A 16,202-nucleotide genomic window follows, 5' to 3' on the forward strand; every position below is an offset into this window, starting at 1 on the left:
AACTGCTGAAGTACATTTGGAAGAGCACAGTTAAATCACTGTGAGATGTGAAAAGCGAGGATAGGCAGATACCACGAAGCATAGAGAAGACACTGTCCAAAAGACTGGCAGTGGCAGACTGCCTAAGTCTATACTCCCTTCAAAACAAACTGTGAAATGAGTAGCAACTGCAAATCCATTTTTGGTTTTTTAAGAAAAGAAAATTTACATGAAGCCTTCTTTTCCTACAGAAAGCACCTCGAGGAGAGATCTGTTCTAATATCTAATAGTTAAGAATATTAGTACAAGTGTGGAAATAAAACTTGGGAATGATTCTTCCCCCCAACTCCCCGAGTTAATTTTCAAAGCATCAGTGTTTAAATAACTGTAGAAAGAGTCTTTCATAACTCCAGTACTATTTCTAGAGGGGAGCATTAGTGCATTGCTCATGCATATTCACACTCTGGCACAACACATTGTTACACTATAGTACAGAATCCCATGATTTTAATAAAATTATTTTCTTAAAGTCTGATTTGAAACACTAGTTTATTACAATGGTTTCCCATGTTCTTTCTCCAAGGCACCTTGACATTAATTCTTACCATTCAAATTCTTATTAATGGCCTGCTTGGTGACCTTGGGGAAGTCACTTCCCCTCCTTCCCCATGCCTCAGTTTCCCCACCTATAAACATTAGAATAGTGATACTGATCTCCTTTGTAAAATGTTTTGAGATCTACTGATGAAAAGTTCTGTATAAGAGGTAGGTATTAACAACTATTATCATCCCAGTTTATTGAGAACACGTGGCACACGTGGAAGACAAAATCAAAGGTTAGCAAAAAATAGACAGCTTGGGTGCACATGCAAATCCAGGCATTTAGTGTATCTTGAGATTTTTATGCTGACTGATCTAGAAAATTCAACAGTTTGCTTTTTCTTCTTTCCCATAATTAAATAAAATGTACAGTGGTAGTTAATCTAAGTCCTTTGTACCCAGTTAATCATGCCTAATACAAGTGTGGGCTAAAGGCTGATGTACATGAAAATAATTGCTATTTGATGGCTCTGAAAATGGGTCTCAGCTAGATTGACTAATCCTATTTCTTAGTGGATTATGTACATTGGAAAACAGTCAGACAGGGACTAGTCTGATAGTCCTTGTATACCTCCAACTCCCACTGAAGCCAAAGGAAGAGTTTTGGGTGCACAGGGACTGTGGCATTGGTCACTAAGTTGGCGCAGTTTTTCCTAAAAGGAGGGTTAGGTTTAAACAAACATTTAGAGAAAAAATATCCTCTCATTTTATTAGAGGAAAACCCGGTCGGTCAGAGAAGTAGGGGAACATTTAGTTCTGCCAAATTAACAAAACATATACATTTTTAAGTGAAGAGTTTTTAAAAAGTTACAGGAAACCTAAATCCATCCAAATGGTAAATCTCTATTTTTTATTGTCTAGTCCTAACTTTTAAAATGATTAAACTGATCCCTTCCAAATATATATTTTGAAAAAGCTTCTACAGCACAGGTCGGCAAACTTTTTGGCCCGAGGGCCACATCTGGGAATACAAATTGTATGGCGGGCCATGAATGCTCATGAAATTGGGGTTGGGGTGTAGGAGGGGGTGAGGGCTCTGGTTGGGGGTGTGGGTTCTGGGGTGGGGCCAGAAATGAGGAGTTCAGGGTGTGGGAGGGGGCTCCGGGTTGGGGTTGGGGGAGGGGGAGGGCTCTGGCTGGGGATGAGGAGTTTGGGGTGTTGGAGGGTGCTTGGGGCTGAGGTCGAGGGATTTGGAGGGCAGGAGGGGGATCAGGTCTGGGGCAGGAGGTTGGGGGGCGGGGGAGGCTCAGTGGTGCAAGCTCATGGGCAGCGCTTACCTCAAGCGGCTCCTGGACTAGCGGCACATCCCTTCTCTGGCTCCTATGCAGAGGCACAGCCAGGCGGCTCGACACACTGCCCCGTCCGGGGGCATTATTCCTGCAGCTCCCATGGAAGCTTCAGGGTCAGTGCTTGGGGTGGGGGCAGCATGCAGAGCGGAGTCCCGGGGCTGCCCCTACGTGTAGGAGCCAGATGGGGGCCATGTCGCTGCTTTCAGGAGCTGCGTGGAGTGGCCCCCGACCCCGCTCCCCAGCGGGAGTTCGAGGGCCGGATGAAAACAGCAGGTGGGCCAGATGCGGCCTGTGGGCCGTAGTTTGCCCACCCCTGTTCTACAGGCTGACACTCTGCATTCCCAGTTTGATTCCAAAGTGATATGACTAAGAAGAATTTGAAATGGAAACATTGACAAACTGTTAAGTATTGTAGCGCCAGTCGGCATTGAATAGTATCTGCTAGAGCTGGTTGGGATTTTTCATTGAAGTGTTTTTTCAATGGAAAATGCCATTCCTGCAAAAATCAACCTTTTCAGCAGGAAAAAGTAAGTTTTGCTTTTAATTTTTCTACTTTCTACTGGGAAAATCTAAATGAAACATTTCGTTTGGGTCACCCTGAATCAAAACCTTTTCGTTTGTCAACCAAACATCAAAATATTTTTTTTTGGACTAGCTAAATTTTAACCTGGGTACATCTGAGCAGCCATAATGTCTCAGGGGAGTTTTAGTTCAGGAGTCTTACACCCCCATTTCCGCATATGGCCCACACTCCCTACCTGACCTTCATCTCCCATGATGCTGGAGATGTCCATTGCTACTAGAGACTTTCTTTACCTCAACTGACTAAAGCCTGTGTTTTAGAAGCACAAGGTGACAATGAATTGTACTCCTGATATGCACACTTGCAATGTAGCAGGTGGCTGTGATGACCTACAGGCAGTCATGGATTATTACCTGGTTGAAATAATGGATAGTTGAAATACCATGGATAGTTAGGCCTGGTTGAAAAATTTGACAAAACATTTTCCCAATCAAAAAATGCAATTTCGGCAAAACCAAAATATTTTGATTTCAATAAAAATTTCATCTGGAAGGTTTCTTGGGTCCAGGATGGAATTCCAGTTCAAAACGCGAGACAAAGAGAGAGAGATCAGCATAGTCCATAGCCTGGGGGTTAGGACTCTGAATAAAGCAGAGCAGTGGACTAGAACCCAGGTCTCCCACATTAGCAGTCTGCCCCGGCCTAATTTTAGGTCACATGCAGACCTAATCCCACCCTTCCACCCCATGCCTGAGTTGCCACAGCTGCCACTGCCTCCTGCCCCTGTGGTGGGCTGTCCTCTTCCTGCTTGCAGTCAGTGCACGAGTGGCTATGTGGCTGCCATCCATTGCCCCTTGATGTCCTGTGTCCATGCTGTGGCGTGAGAGGAGCTGCCATTCCTCGGCAGGCATATCCTGGAACACAGCCCAGCGAGGTGGTAGTGGCTGGGAGAAGCAGAACACACTGACACCCCAATGCCAACCCCACGGGCAGGAGGAGGAGAGCTGACCTAACCCAAGAGGGTTTGGTTGTTTTCCCACCCAACCCAGACTTAGCACTTGTAGTCTCGTCCCAGTGGGTTTAGGTTGGATGCAGGGCTCTATCCCTCTCCGTAATGGTTGCGGAACCACTGGTACAGAGAGTCTGTCTCTCAATTGTTCCAGCTGGAGCAGATCCACATTGTATAAATATTCACTGGGGGTGAGAGAGAGAGCGACAGAGACTCTACAGCCCAGTGGTCAGGACACTCACCTGGGATGCCAATAGCCTGGTGGCTAGCTAGAGCACTTGCCTGGAGCATGCAAGACCCTGATTTCAAGCAGAGACTTGAAACTGATCTCCCAGACCCCAGGCATGTGCCTTAGGCACCAGGCTATTAGCTCCTTTGGTCTTCCTTGTACTCGTTTGGGTTTGTTTGGGTGAAAACATTTCAAGAAGTTTCATTTATTTTTGCATCAGAACAAAAACTGATTTTGAAACCTTGAAATCTATTGTGAACCACAGTTGGTTTTCGGGCAGCCCAGTGTGTCCAAACACCTGGGGTTCATAAACTCACAGCCAGATTGTTCATCTTCCCAAACCAACCATCCTCCAAACCAGGACGACAGTAATCTCACAAGTATTGCCTTCATAAACATCACCACCACTCTGATGGACTGTGATGATTTCAAACAGTCCCCCACCTGCTGCGTGAGGACACCCTCTCCTCCTCCTTCACATCTCTCCTCCAGGCTGACTTGACCCAGGGAGCTTACAAGTCACTTCAATTGCTAGGCCAAGGGGTCTTGGGTCAGTGGGTGAGGGGCAGTTGGGGGAAGTCAACATTTATGTAATTACAAAACTAAAGTAAATTGAGTAGTGACTGTGTATGGATAGCAAATGCTAGGAAATCTAAACACGGTGTGTGTGTGTGTGTGTGTGTGTGTGTGTGTGATTGCGTGTGTGTGTGATTGCCACTTCCCCTATAATACAAATGGTAAATATTTCATTGCCTCCATCTCCTCCTCCCTTTATACACGGTTTGTCTTCAAACTATACACTCTTTGGCACACACAATATATTTACCTCTGATTTTATACAGCACTTAGCAAAATGGGGCCCTGATTCTGAATGGAGCTTTTGAGAGCTAATGTAATATAAATATTTAATAATCATAATAAGAATTACAATAAGAATTTGTAAATACTGTAACAATGTGCCTGAAAGTATCACCTTTAGCAAATGGTGCTTTTATCTTTGCTGCTTAGACTTGTGCATGGCTTTGATAAGAGGTACAGATGCTTTTTTATAGGGGCTCAATATAATATTTCAGAATGTATGGCATATGGTACAATACCCAGCAATGATTCATGCAGAAGCTAGTCACAAATTAAGTCTGCTTTTGTACAAAACAAAGAAAGGAAACAGAAATCACTCGTGAAAGGAGGAGAGTTGGGACTAGTTAATGTCTGTAATGCATATATATTCTATGGGCTTTTAAAAATGCAAGTTATTGATTCTATACCCTGTTTTGGCTGCTTTGGAAGTAGTGCTGGGTGACTAATAGATTTTTTGGTTCATTGGCAATTTTGAAAAATAAAAAAATTGTTTCAGGTCAAACCAAAAACAAGGTTTCTCAAAATTTTTGGTAAATCGAGTAGTTGAAAAAATATTGCTTTAGGTCAAAAGATGTTTTGTTTGATCCAAAGCAAAAATGTTTCCTTTAGATATGAGGCATTCACGTTTTTTAAAATTTTAAATAAAGTTAAAAGATTTTTTAAAATGTCATTTTGAATAAAAAAATCAAAATGGTTTCTAAAATACTGAAACAAAATGTTTCTTTTTTTTTATTTTGAGGGTTTTTTTCAAACACAAAACAATTCAGCAAAAGCGACACAAATTCGCAAAACTTTTTAGTGTCGCCAAATCTGCATTCCTCCCCCCCACCACCAAAAAAAACCCAACCATCACTTTTTGACCATTTCTACTTGTAAGTACCTCGAGGCAGGGAAAACACCTTCCTGTGCACATATATTTTGTAGGCACAATTGGGTATGAATTCTAATTGAAACCAATGGCAGCTTCAGCAATAGAAGTAAGTGATCATTTGAAACTACGCTATTCCATTCTTGGGGGCAAAATTTGCCTTTGAAACACAAATGCAACTCGGATTAAATTCAATGCAAGTAACGCGCACCAATGCAAGGCAAAATGTGACAGAGTTTACATAGATATGACAGAAAAGAGCACATCAGTAGGGCTTCATTGTACAAACACTAACTATGTGTGCTCTAAAAGCATGGTGGCAATTTTGCTGAAAATGTTGTGTATTCTAAGCAGCCGTGGTTCCCAATAAGATAACAGGCTAGGTTCATTTGTTTTTCAAAATAGCTGGAAATTGCCGATGTCCTGTCAATATTTTAACAAGGGGTGCCCACAAAATTCCATGCTCCCCCAGTCTATGAACAAACCAATGGGATCAGGGGTGGGGAGGATGGATTGCTGCAGAGAGGAGGGGTGAAGACCCCTGGGATCTATTCATTTGTTTTTCCATTTTAAAGAAAACACTTCCACATAATCATAACCAAGGATGGAGTCAACACCCTCCCACCCTCTTTTTTGTGTTTTTGTTTGGTAAATAAACTTGCATTAAAAGCACTTTGTTGGCTATTTTTATACTTTATTGCTGAAAAAATTATACTGAGCTTATTGATAGTATAAAACAGTATTCAGCTTGTTTAATTAGAAGTGGGGAAGGATAGGGGCAGTGTGTGTGTTTGAGAGAAGGCCTTGTGAGGGAACCAGGTATATGCCACCCTGAGAACATTTTTGGAAAATAACTGACATTTAGTGTAATCAGGTACTTTCCACAGGGGAAGGTTTGTTCTTTATGAGCCCTAGGAATTGCAATACTGGACCAGCACAGTGACCCTTCTAGTCCAGTCTCTTGCAGTTGCCAGTAAAACATGCTCCAGAAAAAAGAAAAGCCCATAATAGATAATTATGGAATAACTTGCCTTTCCGAGAAGTTTCTTACCAACTCCAGAGAGAGAGAAGGGGCAGGAATTATTCGGAATGGTTAGAAAGGGGGGTGAACTCCCTAAGGGGCAGGAAAGCCATCCCAACTCTCCCTTCAGCATGGCAGGAAAATTTTAATCAGGGGTTCCTGAGAGTCCCCTCGAGCCTGCAGCTGCTAAAGATACCTGTTAATCAGTTTACAGTTAATAATTAAACCATTGCCTTGAGATAAACCAACAGCCCCAGATTAGTGCAGTGGATTGATTAAATTCCAAAGATATCAAAGTCACTGGTAAAGTTGCCAGGTTCTGGCTAAATACTATAATTGGCTGTTTTTTAAAAGATATATCCAGTGTTTATTCTTCAAAAGGAAACATGGGAAAATTCTTGCAATGGCAGAAATACAGTAATTCTGGAGGACTGACCCAGTGACTGATATCTTTGAAGGGCTTTTGCCACGTATGCTCACCACTAATCCACAGGGGTTTCTAGCCTCTCACACTCTGCTTGACATGGCTACAGCAGTACAAAAGCTTCAAATCAGCTAAACTGCATTTCTTTCGCTAAACACCTTCAGGATGGCCTCAAGTGCAAATTTTAGGTTTAGTTAATTTCTACTGAGGGCACTCAGAGGCAATGTAATGAAACTATTTCTGTTTTTCAGTCTGAAAGGCAAAGGCCCAATTGGGCTCCCTCTGAAGTCAGCTGTAAAATTCCCATTGCCTACTATGGTAAAAATCAATTTTCTTGATTGTCTCTTTTCCAGGAAGCCAAATCAGACTTCCCTATGAATATAAATCTATGGATACAATTCACACTGGTGCAATAAGCCAGCACGAGGTCCTCCACACCATTTAAAGCATGCAGCTGAAGTGGAGTCCCTTAGTTTACCCATAGTGGTGTATGGATAGGTTCTCTGCACACCTGTGTGCTGAAGAGGTTTGTGTGTCAGCCTAGCACAGGCTGGTTTGGGAAGTGGCAATCGGAGGAGAATGGAGGATAGACCATACAATCTGCCACTATGTGGTCAGTTTCCCTATTACCTTATTCTAGAAGTATGGAGGGACAGCAGCTACTATATTCCAGCCCATAAACTGCGGTACTGACCACAGAAATGGGGGATCAGCATGTCTGCAGCCCCTACACCCTGCTTCTTTGGGATAGTGGCTTTTGTCTCCTCAACCCCTCCAGTCCCATATCCTTTGCCCACAAAAATGTGATTAATCTGATTGTGGATGGGTTACTAGGGGTGCTTTGCCTTTCAGTTGTGTGTTGCTCTGTAAATTAACACAGCTATCGCCTCAGCCTTATCTTCATTATTCATCTATATTCTCTCACACCTTTAAATCCCAGGTACAAAAGGGAAAACTGATCCATTTTCCCTTTGCACCTAAACGCATTTGCAGATTCTTCACTTGCCATTTGAATCTATGTCGGTCTTTTTATGGTTTCAGAGTAAATTTGTTAGTCTCTAAGGTGCCACAAGTACTCCTGGTCTTTTTATGCACTCTAAAGGGAGAATAAATGAATCCTGAGAGGATGAAATTCATTCATGGTCAAAGGAAGAAGGGCTACCACAGTGTCTGTGCATTTGAGAGTTAAAGCTGCTATAATGTGAGATTCACAAAGTTATTTGAGAGTCGAGTGGATAAAAACCCATGGCAGCTGGTCATGATGCAAAAGTCTCTCTCTCACACGCACTCTCTCTCTCTCTGTAGGAGCAAGACAGAGAATCCTCTTTTTGCAGTGCTGTATCACCCGCCACTAGTCCAAGGAATAGCATTCACTCCAGCTTCACAATGAGTTGTTTACTGGCCTTGGCTGCCTGTGAGAGCAGCCAGAAGAGAGTGGAGAAAAAGGAGAATAAACAAAATGAAATCAGGGCATGTGAGCTGTTTGGCTAAGTTTTAAAAACCAAAGTTTAAAAGCAGACTCAGGATCCCAAGCAGAGGGCTGGAGAAGGCTGGGAGAAAAGAAACTGACCACTGAATAATTTGTCCACTGACATTGCTCTTCCTCCCAGACAGAAGACACCCCAAAACCTTTTCCTAGCTGAAGGGCCGGCATTGAAGGTAAGAGAGAGAAATAAAACTCCTGGTTAATTGGTAAGTCAGGAGCCAGATTTACTGAGACAATAAGATTTAGCAGACTAGGCTATAAAGACCTGAGAAGTGCTACCTCTCTGGAGATTGTGAACTTTATAATGATCTCCATAAACATTTGAAATTCAAACTACCTCTTAAACGTTTTCAGCAGGAACCTAAGGCTTTCAGAGCAAACTGAAATCTCTTGCTCATTTTTATCTAAACAGTTGCACCTAGAATTTCAATTATCTTTATAAAGTTTCATTTTGCAGCCAGAGAGTGTTCTAGGGTGCATGCCTGAGGCAGAAATCGCTTCTTTACCCTCTTTTTTTTTTTAAAATTGGGGTTGGGGGTGGGGAAAACACAGTCACTGTAGTTGTGGAAACACAAAGTTTGAGCTTTCAGACCTGGGTATCCCCTTGCTTTACAGTTGCCAGTCTACAACAATACTCTGCTACAAGCACCCACCCACCCACCGGCTGCGTCAGCCAACCAACTGCTCAGGAAATAAGCTTTATCTATTGTCGAGCAGTACTTAAGCTGCTAATTCTTAACTGTGAAGGGTGCTTTTCCTCGGCAAGGCGCTTCGGGGGAAAACACAATCAGCCCAATGACCGGTGACTAAAAACACAGAGGACGGGGCGGGATCACAGCTACTAATAATACCTTCTTATCCAATGAAAAACATTTCCTATTGAGACCCCCAAGAGTTCCCCCTGCTCACAGATCCTGCATAGACATTGGGCCTTTTCTTGCGTCCTGTTTCCCAAGGCATGATGGCTGCAACGTTCAGCAGTTTTCCTCCCCTAACAAAGGAATGGAGATAACTGCTAGTAGCCTCACATTTTAAAGGATGAACGACAATCAGTAAACAGCTAGAGCAGAGAGATTTTACTTATAGGATTAAACAAACCTTCATTTAAAAAAATGGATAAGTCTATGGACTGCCAGAGAGGAATCTGTCTGAGATCTGCTAACTAGGTAGCTGTCTGGAGGCATGATATCTCTAGCCCTTTATCTCTTGGGTAAGTTTCTATTTTTATTTATTAATTTTCTGGTTCCGTTATAAAAAAGTACAGATTTAATGTCAGCTATGAGACTCTGATTTTAATACTTTTTAATTCACTGGGTCAGACTGATGCCTGCTGTAACCAATAGAATGATTTCACTGGAAATAATTCTAGCCCACTAGGTTTGAATTGTGGAATATTTTAGTACTAACCTAACAATACTTTTATCTGGGGAAATATTTCATTTCTATTGCCCAAGCCATAATATTGTTTCTATGAAAGAAGCGCTAGTTTCTCACAGTGATGTAGCAACATGTTTACAGTGAAAAGATTATCTCCATGTTTTTGGAATGCAATTACTCTGCAAAACTACTTACTTGCTATGAATTATTGCAATGCAAGCCATTGCAATGCACACTATCTCCTGAAGTCAGTATGACAAATTAAGGACCTCTGTCAGAGTTGTGTTTAATTAGCTAACTAACATGTTTCAGCTAATCCAAATGATAGCAGCTTGTTCAATAATAAATTGTTTAGAGCATTTTTTAACATTTTGCATTCAGTATCTCAAAGATACTGTTTAACATAGGTTTAAACAAGCGAGCTCTATATCGAACAATGCTAATTTAGGCTGTCATCTTGCAAAGATTTATATGCTTAGCTTTATGCACTGTGACAGTGCATACAGTTAAGCAAATGCCCAAATCTTTGCAGGATCAAGGCCCTAGAAGCTATATTTCCAGAATTGAGTATAAGAGTCAACATTTCTCATTTTGTAAAACTGTTTTATTTTAAAGAATTAAGGGGCATTCATTTGCAGCCAAATTTTGCTCCCTTATAATCAATGGAAAAACTCCCATGGATTTCAATAGGGCCATGGTTTGGCTATAAGTATATATAAAAATTTATCAAATGTAAAATGTATTAGGCATATAAGATACTTAGTTATTAAAATGTGATGCTTTAAAAAAGACAATTACAATAAAAATCCCTTAGTTTTTTCACCATCTCGAGAATGATTTGCAGCAGATACTTTTAAATAATAGTGCTGAGTTTTTCTTTAAGACCAGGCAGTTCTATAATTTATTATTACTTCAATAGATGAATACAATAGTTAGCAAAACCTAAAGGATGAGGAAGTTCAAAGCTCAGTGAGGATATCCTCTCACCCTACAATACTTTTTCCATCCTCCTTCTCTTACTAGTATTATGAAAGCAAAGCAAACCTAGCAGGAAGCTAACCTTGCTACTTTAAAGAGTTCAAAGCTTATTAACGTAAAGAGTCCTGAAAAACATGGGGAGAAAGGACTCAGTGTACATTTCTTTTTACTCCTTAGAAACTAAAAATGAGACTTCTCCTGACTAGGGTTTAGGTTAGTTGATAAAACCAGTGTCCTTTAAATTCTGGAGATAGAAGTTCAGAACATACAGAGAAAGTACAAATAGAACCATGCCTGAATGCAGTTACCTATTAACTTTCATTTCAGAAGATGTGGTTTGACAAGGAACACAAAGAAAATACATCAACTTGTCTCTCGTCATGTTTTCTGGCAGAAGTGAGATATTAATGTTAACAGTTTCTAAGTGTTGCAGATCACAAGCAGCAGAAAAGATGCAATCCTAGCAGTAGCACTTTCTTTTTTCTAGAGGCTGTGTGACATAACAGACAGAACATGGGACTAGGAATAGGAAACCTTATATTCTAGGATCTAGTACTGCCACTTTTAAGGGTATGTCTGCACTACAGAATTAGCCCAGGTTTTTACCCAGGTGTTTGCTACTAGCTCCTGTCCTATCCACCCTCAAAAACCTCTCACCTGAGAGAAGTGCTTTCAACCCTGGGTTAGAGCCCAGATTCTGCTTTCACTGGAACTAGTAACCCACCCACTTTGCAGTAAGGATGCAGGGTAAATCACTGCAGTATTGATAGTCCATCAATGCCTTGCCACAATTTCCCCCCGTGTGCTCAGAACAGAACTTCTCCCATAATTGACTGGGAAAGAATCAGAGCAGCTCAGCTTACCGCAGCATGAAGAATCATGGGATGTACCCGCAGAAGTCCTCATGACACACATGGGGGAACACAGCATCAGTGAGGACACAGTAACTTGGATGTGGTTTTACAGCGTGGTCACTCATATCCAGGCCAACTCTGCAGAGAATTCATACCCTTACATGCAGGTTGGGTCTGAGCCTGTCCCCATTGACTTCAGTGGTGCAAAACCAGACCTGCTAAGTTCTGGATCTGTTTCCAAAATAGGGAAAAATCATAAGTAAAACCCTGCCATATCTCATAGAATTAACAGCATTACAAGGTTTACTAAATGTTTGCAAAGAGCTGTCTACGTGTAAATCACTATAAAATTGCTCTGTATTTTTATTAATATTATAGGATTTCTTCAGTCAATTGACCACAATTGTCAAAGTATTTATATCCATATTCTTCCTGATTGGTCTACTTATGTTAATTTTTTAAGATATATTTGTGTTTGTTAGAGTTCACCAAAATGTGAAATCTAGTTATAGAAGATTGCAGCCCTAGCTTGCCTGCTGGAATTTAGACCAGGTTGGTAGTGAAGAACATTCATTACCATGACGCATTGTTGGCCTTCCATACGTAAAGCAAGCTGATTAAATCAATCCAGTCCCTGGCTATTTGCATGGACAGCTGTTCACTGCCACAAATGACATTCTATTTAACTATCCCAACAGACAGACATAGGACTGAATGGGTATGGAGCTGAAATCCCCATCCATCCCCAATGGGGTCTTACCAGGTCAAGTGGGTATAAAGGATTGCTCTGCTGCTATGCTTGTTCCATAAATAATATGACTTTAGTCTCTGGGGACATGAAGCCACCACCTTTCACAAAAGCTAAATTATTTTACTGGAAACAGAAGTTATCTATTCACCAGAGCAGACAGTAGTGGTACATGTTTTGCTCAAATGCACCATCTCCTGCATTTACTCAAGAGAGACTATGCTCTGAAAGGGTGAAGACCTATTCAGTTTCAGTAACAGTTTAGCCTGTCCTTAAATGAGAGAGCTTTCTGAATTATTTGTAGTTTTGTTTTCTAGAAAATTCAAAAACTATCTTTATCTTGGCAAGTTTGAGCAAGTGAATTTGAACAGTGTTCATCAGTCATTCAACTTTAGAAATGAGTACATACGAAGGCAACAATAGCTTGCTTTTGTATCATATACACAATATGCTTTTTCATAATACTTTAAAAAGTTATGTATGTTCACAAAGAAAGTCACATCTGAAAAGCTACTTTTTTTTTTAGCATTTTGGGGGTTTCACTTTGGAACCTACGGATACGGTCTTCTGTCTCAAGATGTCTTTGTTTTCAAGTTAAACATGAGTTGTATTGCATTACTCAAAAATAATGCCACCTCCCCTCAAACCATGCTGTAGTTTTCCCACCATTCTCTGTCATTCGTGGAAATATGGCATCTAGAAATTGAATTATGGGAATGAAATTATGGGGTCTCTGAATCTGTGTTTTTTTTAATGACAAATCATTCTAGCTTTATTACATTATTATAGCTTTGCTCCCTGAAGGAGTAAAATGTCACAACTCTCGCTTTCTGTTAGCTTTCAGCACTGGGGGGTGTTTTCTCTTATGTATTTCCATTATAATTGATTGAATTTGTTTTCAGTTTACAAAACAAAATAAAAGCCTGATTTACTGGAGAATGCTGGTTAGGAATATGACATTTTCCCTGTGAGAGGGTAAAGGTGCTTCTCTGAAAACACCAAACATCCAGGTCAGTTTACATCAGTTTTGACAAAGGTACCCGTGACATATGAGAGATGGATGCCTAAGGCCCAAAACCATGTGGTAATCTAACTCCAAGAAGGTGCTGAGTACCTTCAGCTCTCAGGATATGTCTAGACTGCAGTGTAAGCCCAGGGTTCAAACTCAAGCTCAAGTCTAACCCCCCTTCTGTCTATACACAAATCATGCTAATGCAGGGCTCGGTCCCAGGAGCCCACGAGTTGGAGGATCTAAGCCTGAATCAAACTGGGACCCTGTTGCTCTGCAATGTAGACGCAGGCCCATTGGACTCATGATCTGGGAGTCCCCCAGACGTATTTCACAATCCCACAGGCCAACTTTCTTTGCCTTTTGGACAATCAAGTTTGATGGACAGTCAATTTTTCCCCCACACTGCACCACAAACAAAGAGCTAGTGCAGCCATATTTTGGGAGTGCACTAGGAAGTCTTGGATATGGGTTGTTGGACTCAGGCCCGCATAATGCAGTGTAGATGCTGGAGCCCCATGTTGGGACCCCGGGTTCAACAATTCCTAACCTGTAATTACAAATGAATGTAGACTCTCAAGCTCTGGGTTAACAAACCCAGGGTCTCCTAACTCAAGTTCTACTAACCCTGAGTTTACATTGCAGTGTAAAAATACCCAAAAATAGTCAGCTCCTTAGCTAGTACAAAGCAGCACCGTTCCAGTGCAGTAAATGGTAATACAGTACAGACCTGTTTACGCGCGAATCTGCTTAACGTGCAGTAGCGCCATGCCTCCCAGTGCTACCTATTTAACACACGAGACTCATTAACACGTGGTACAGGAACTTGTTATGTAGTGCTACAGATTTGCTCACTAACTCACTGACATAGAAATCGACAGGAAGTACGGAGCAGAAACGTGTTGTATGTCTTTACCACTGATGGGAGGGGAGGGGGGGAAGGGGCAGCAACATTAAAGCGCTGCCCTGGCAAAGGACCCCCCTTAAAGCACTGCCACGGCAGCGTTTTAACGTTGCTGCCCCCCCCCGCCCCATCGGTGGCCCTGCTGGTAGGGACCCTACCAGCAGGGCTGCCGATGGGGAAGCAAAAAGGGCGCTTTAAGGACAGTCCTTTGCCGTGGCAGCGCTGGGCCGCCGACGGGGGGGGGGGGGGGGGGGGGGGGGGGCTCAGCAACATTAAAGCACTGCCGCGGCAAAGGACCCTGCAGCGCTTTAAGGTCCCTGCCCCTTTAGCGCCCCCCCCCCCCCCCCTCGGCCGCCGACGGGCGGGGGGGGGGGGCGCAAAGGGAGCAGCTGCCCTGGGGCCAGCGATTTATAAGGGCCTGGGGCTCCAGACGCCGCTACCACAGCAATGGCATCCGGAGCCCCTGGCCCTTTAAATCACCATGGGAACCCCAGGCGGCCTGGAAGGGTTGGCCGGGGGATGCTGACCCCCTAGCCCTGCCCTTTCTGCCCGAGGCCCCGCCCCTTCCGGGGGCCAGAGCCACCCCCGCTCTGTACTGGTAAGTGCCCTGAGTTACTTTCACCCTGTGTAGTAGTAGTAATGTTTTTATTAGATTGCACATTTGAATTTATATTCTTGCAAAGAGCCGTTAACAACTAGGCCTACAGTATGTGGGACGCTGTGAGTACGTATGTAATCCTAGATAATTATACGTGTATATATAGATATCTTAAGATATTTCAGCATGGCCCTCTTAACCCGCGGTGCGTTAACACGCGGTCGTGGCAGCTTGACTCCCGACATCTGCGCGTAAACGGATCTGTACTGTATGTCCATTCATTCCAGCTGAGGATCTGGTCCATAGACTTTAACGGGAGTTGCGGGTGTTCAGCACCTTCCAGGATCAGGGCCTTTGAGAGAGGAAAGCCTTATTATATCAATAAGATCACCTACCAAACCAGTGCAGGGTGCACATCCTGCAAGATCTGGAGCACTCCTGTGGGATGCTGAGTGCTCTCAACTCCCACTGACTTCAGTGGGGGAGGAATGAACTCAGCACCTCAAAGGAGATCAAACCTATAATCCCCTCACCACAGAGTTTTATAACTGCAAAAGCCTGAGACTCATTTGTATTCTGATGGAGGTGAGTGAAACTTCACTGAAGCTGGTGGGCATAAGACACCATTCATTCAGGATAAATGTAAGATGCAGCTAAGCTCTTTTTTACAGTAAGATAGATGAAAGTGTAGGAGCCACTTCCCAAAACACAGGCCATATGCAAGGCTGGTCAGAAATTTGACTTATTGGGCAGTGGGGTTTTACTGGAAATTATTTGATAGAGGTGTGCATGTGAGAGCAGAAGCACCCAGAGAACATGCAGAGAAGCAGGCCAAAAGCCAGCCAAGACAGCAAGAGAAGCACTGAAAACATGGCTGAGAGAGAAATCCAAAAGAGAGAGGGAACTTTTTGTGCAGAGTGCTGGCTGGAAAGAGACTTTGAACTTTGAGCAAAGAAACTCCCTCCTGTTTGATTCTTCTTGTGTTCAGGGAAATAGGACTTTGTACATTCTTTGTAAATAAATATAATTGCATCAAAAAGAAATACCTGACTCCAACATCAATTTCTCCTTCTAATGGAAACAACCTGCTAAACTCCAAACATTAGCTAACTGCTTAGGTCACAAGCATAACAGGGTTTTTTAAAGAATTTTTCACTGTTTTGTGTATTACATTCTCATTTGGATTTTCCAGATTTTGCATGGTCTAGTGCTATGCTGGCAAACGGCAGCACTATATTAGATCTGGATACACCAGTGTAAAGAGAGATCCACCCTGTAAGAGACTTGGGCATGAAAAAAGACACATGCAAAATGACAGTCTCAGTCTTCAGAAATCATTTTGAGGTTCCTTTGAAAGTTAGGCCCAAAAGGTTGAGTTCTCTTTATACTAATAATAATCCATTAATATATATATGAATTGAGGATCAAGTTTACCACATCGATGTACA

The 16,202-nt window shown here is 42.4% G+C and overlaps 1 protein-coding gene across 5 annotated transcripts in view; it reads left to right on the top strand.

Moving 5' to 3' along the window:
- Window positions 1-16,202, top strand: part of LPAR4 (lysophosphatidic acid receptor 4) — a 52,676-nt gene that overhangs the window by 25,858 nt on the left and 10,616 nt on the right. For 2 of the 5 annotated variants that reach the window (XM_054040790.1, XM_054040788.1), the window contains exon 2: window positions 8,106-8,459. The exons of 1 other annotated variant lie outside the window; for it this stretch is intronic. The gene's annotated coding sequence lies outside the window, so the exon portion shown is untranslated. Of the gene's footprint in view, window positions 1-8,087; window positions 8,460-9,029; window positions 9,497-16,202 lie in introns of those variants that run through there. 2 more of the 5 variants (XM_054040789.1, XM_054040787.1) reach the window with 2 other exon arrangements.

The sequence above is a fragment of the Malaclemys terrapin genome, chromosome 9 (assembly GCF_027887155.1).
Source record: "Malaclemys terrapin pileata isolate rMalTer1 chromosome 9, rMalTer1.hap1, whole genome shotgun sequence".
Lineage (NCBI taxonomy): Eukaryota > Metazoa > Chordata > Testudines > Emydidae > Malaclemys > Malaclemys terrapin.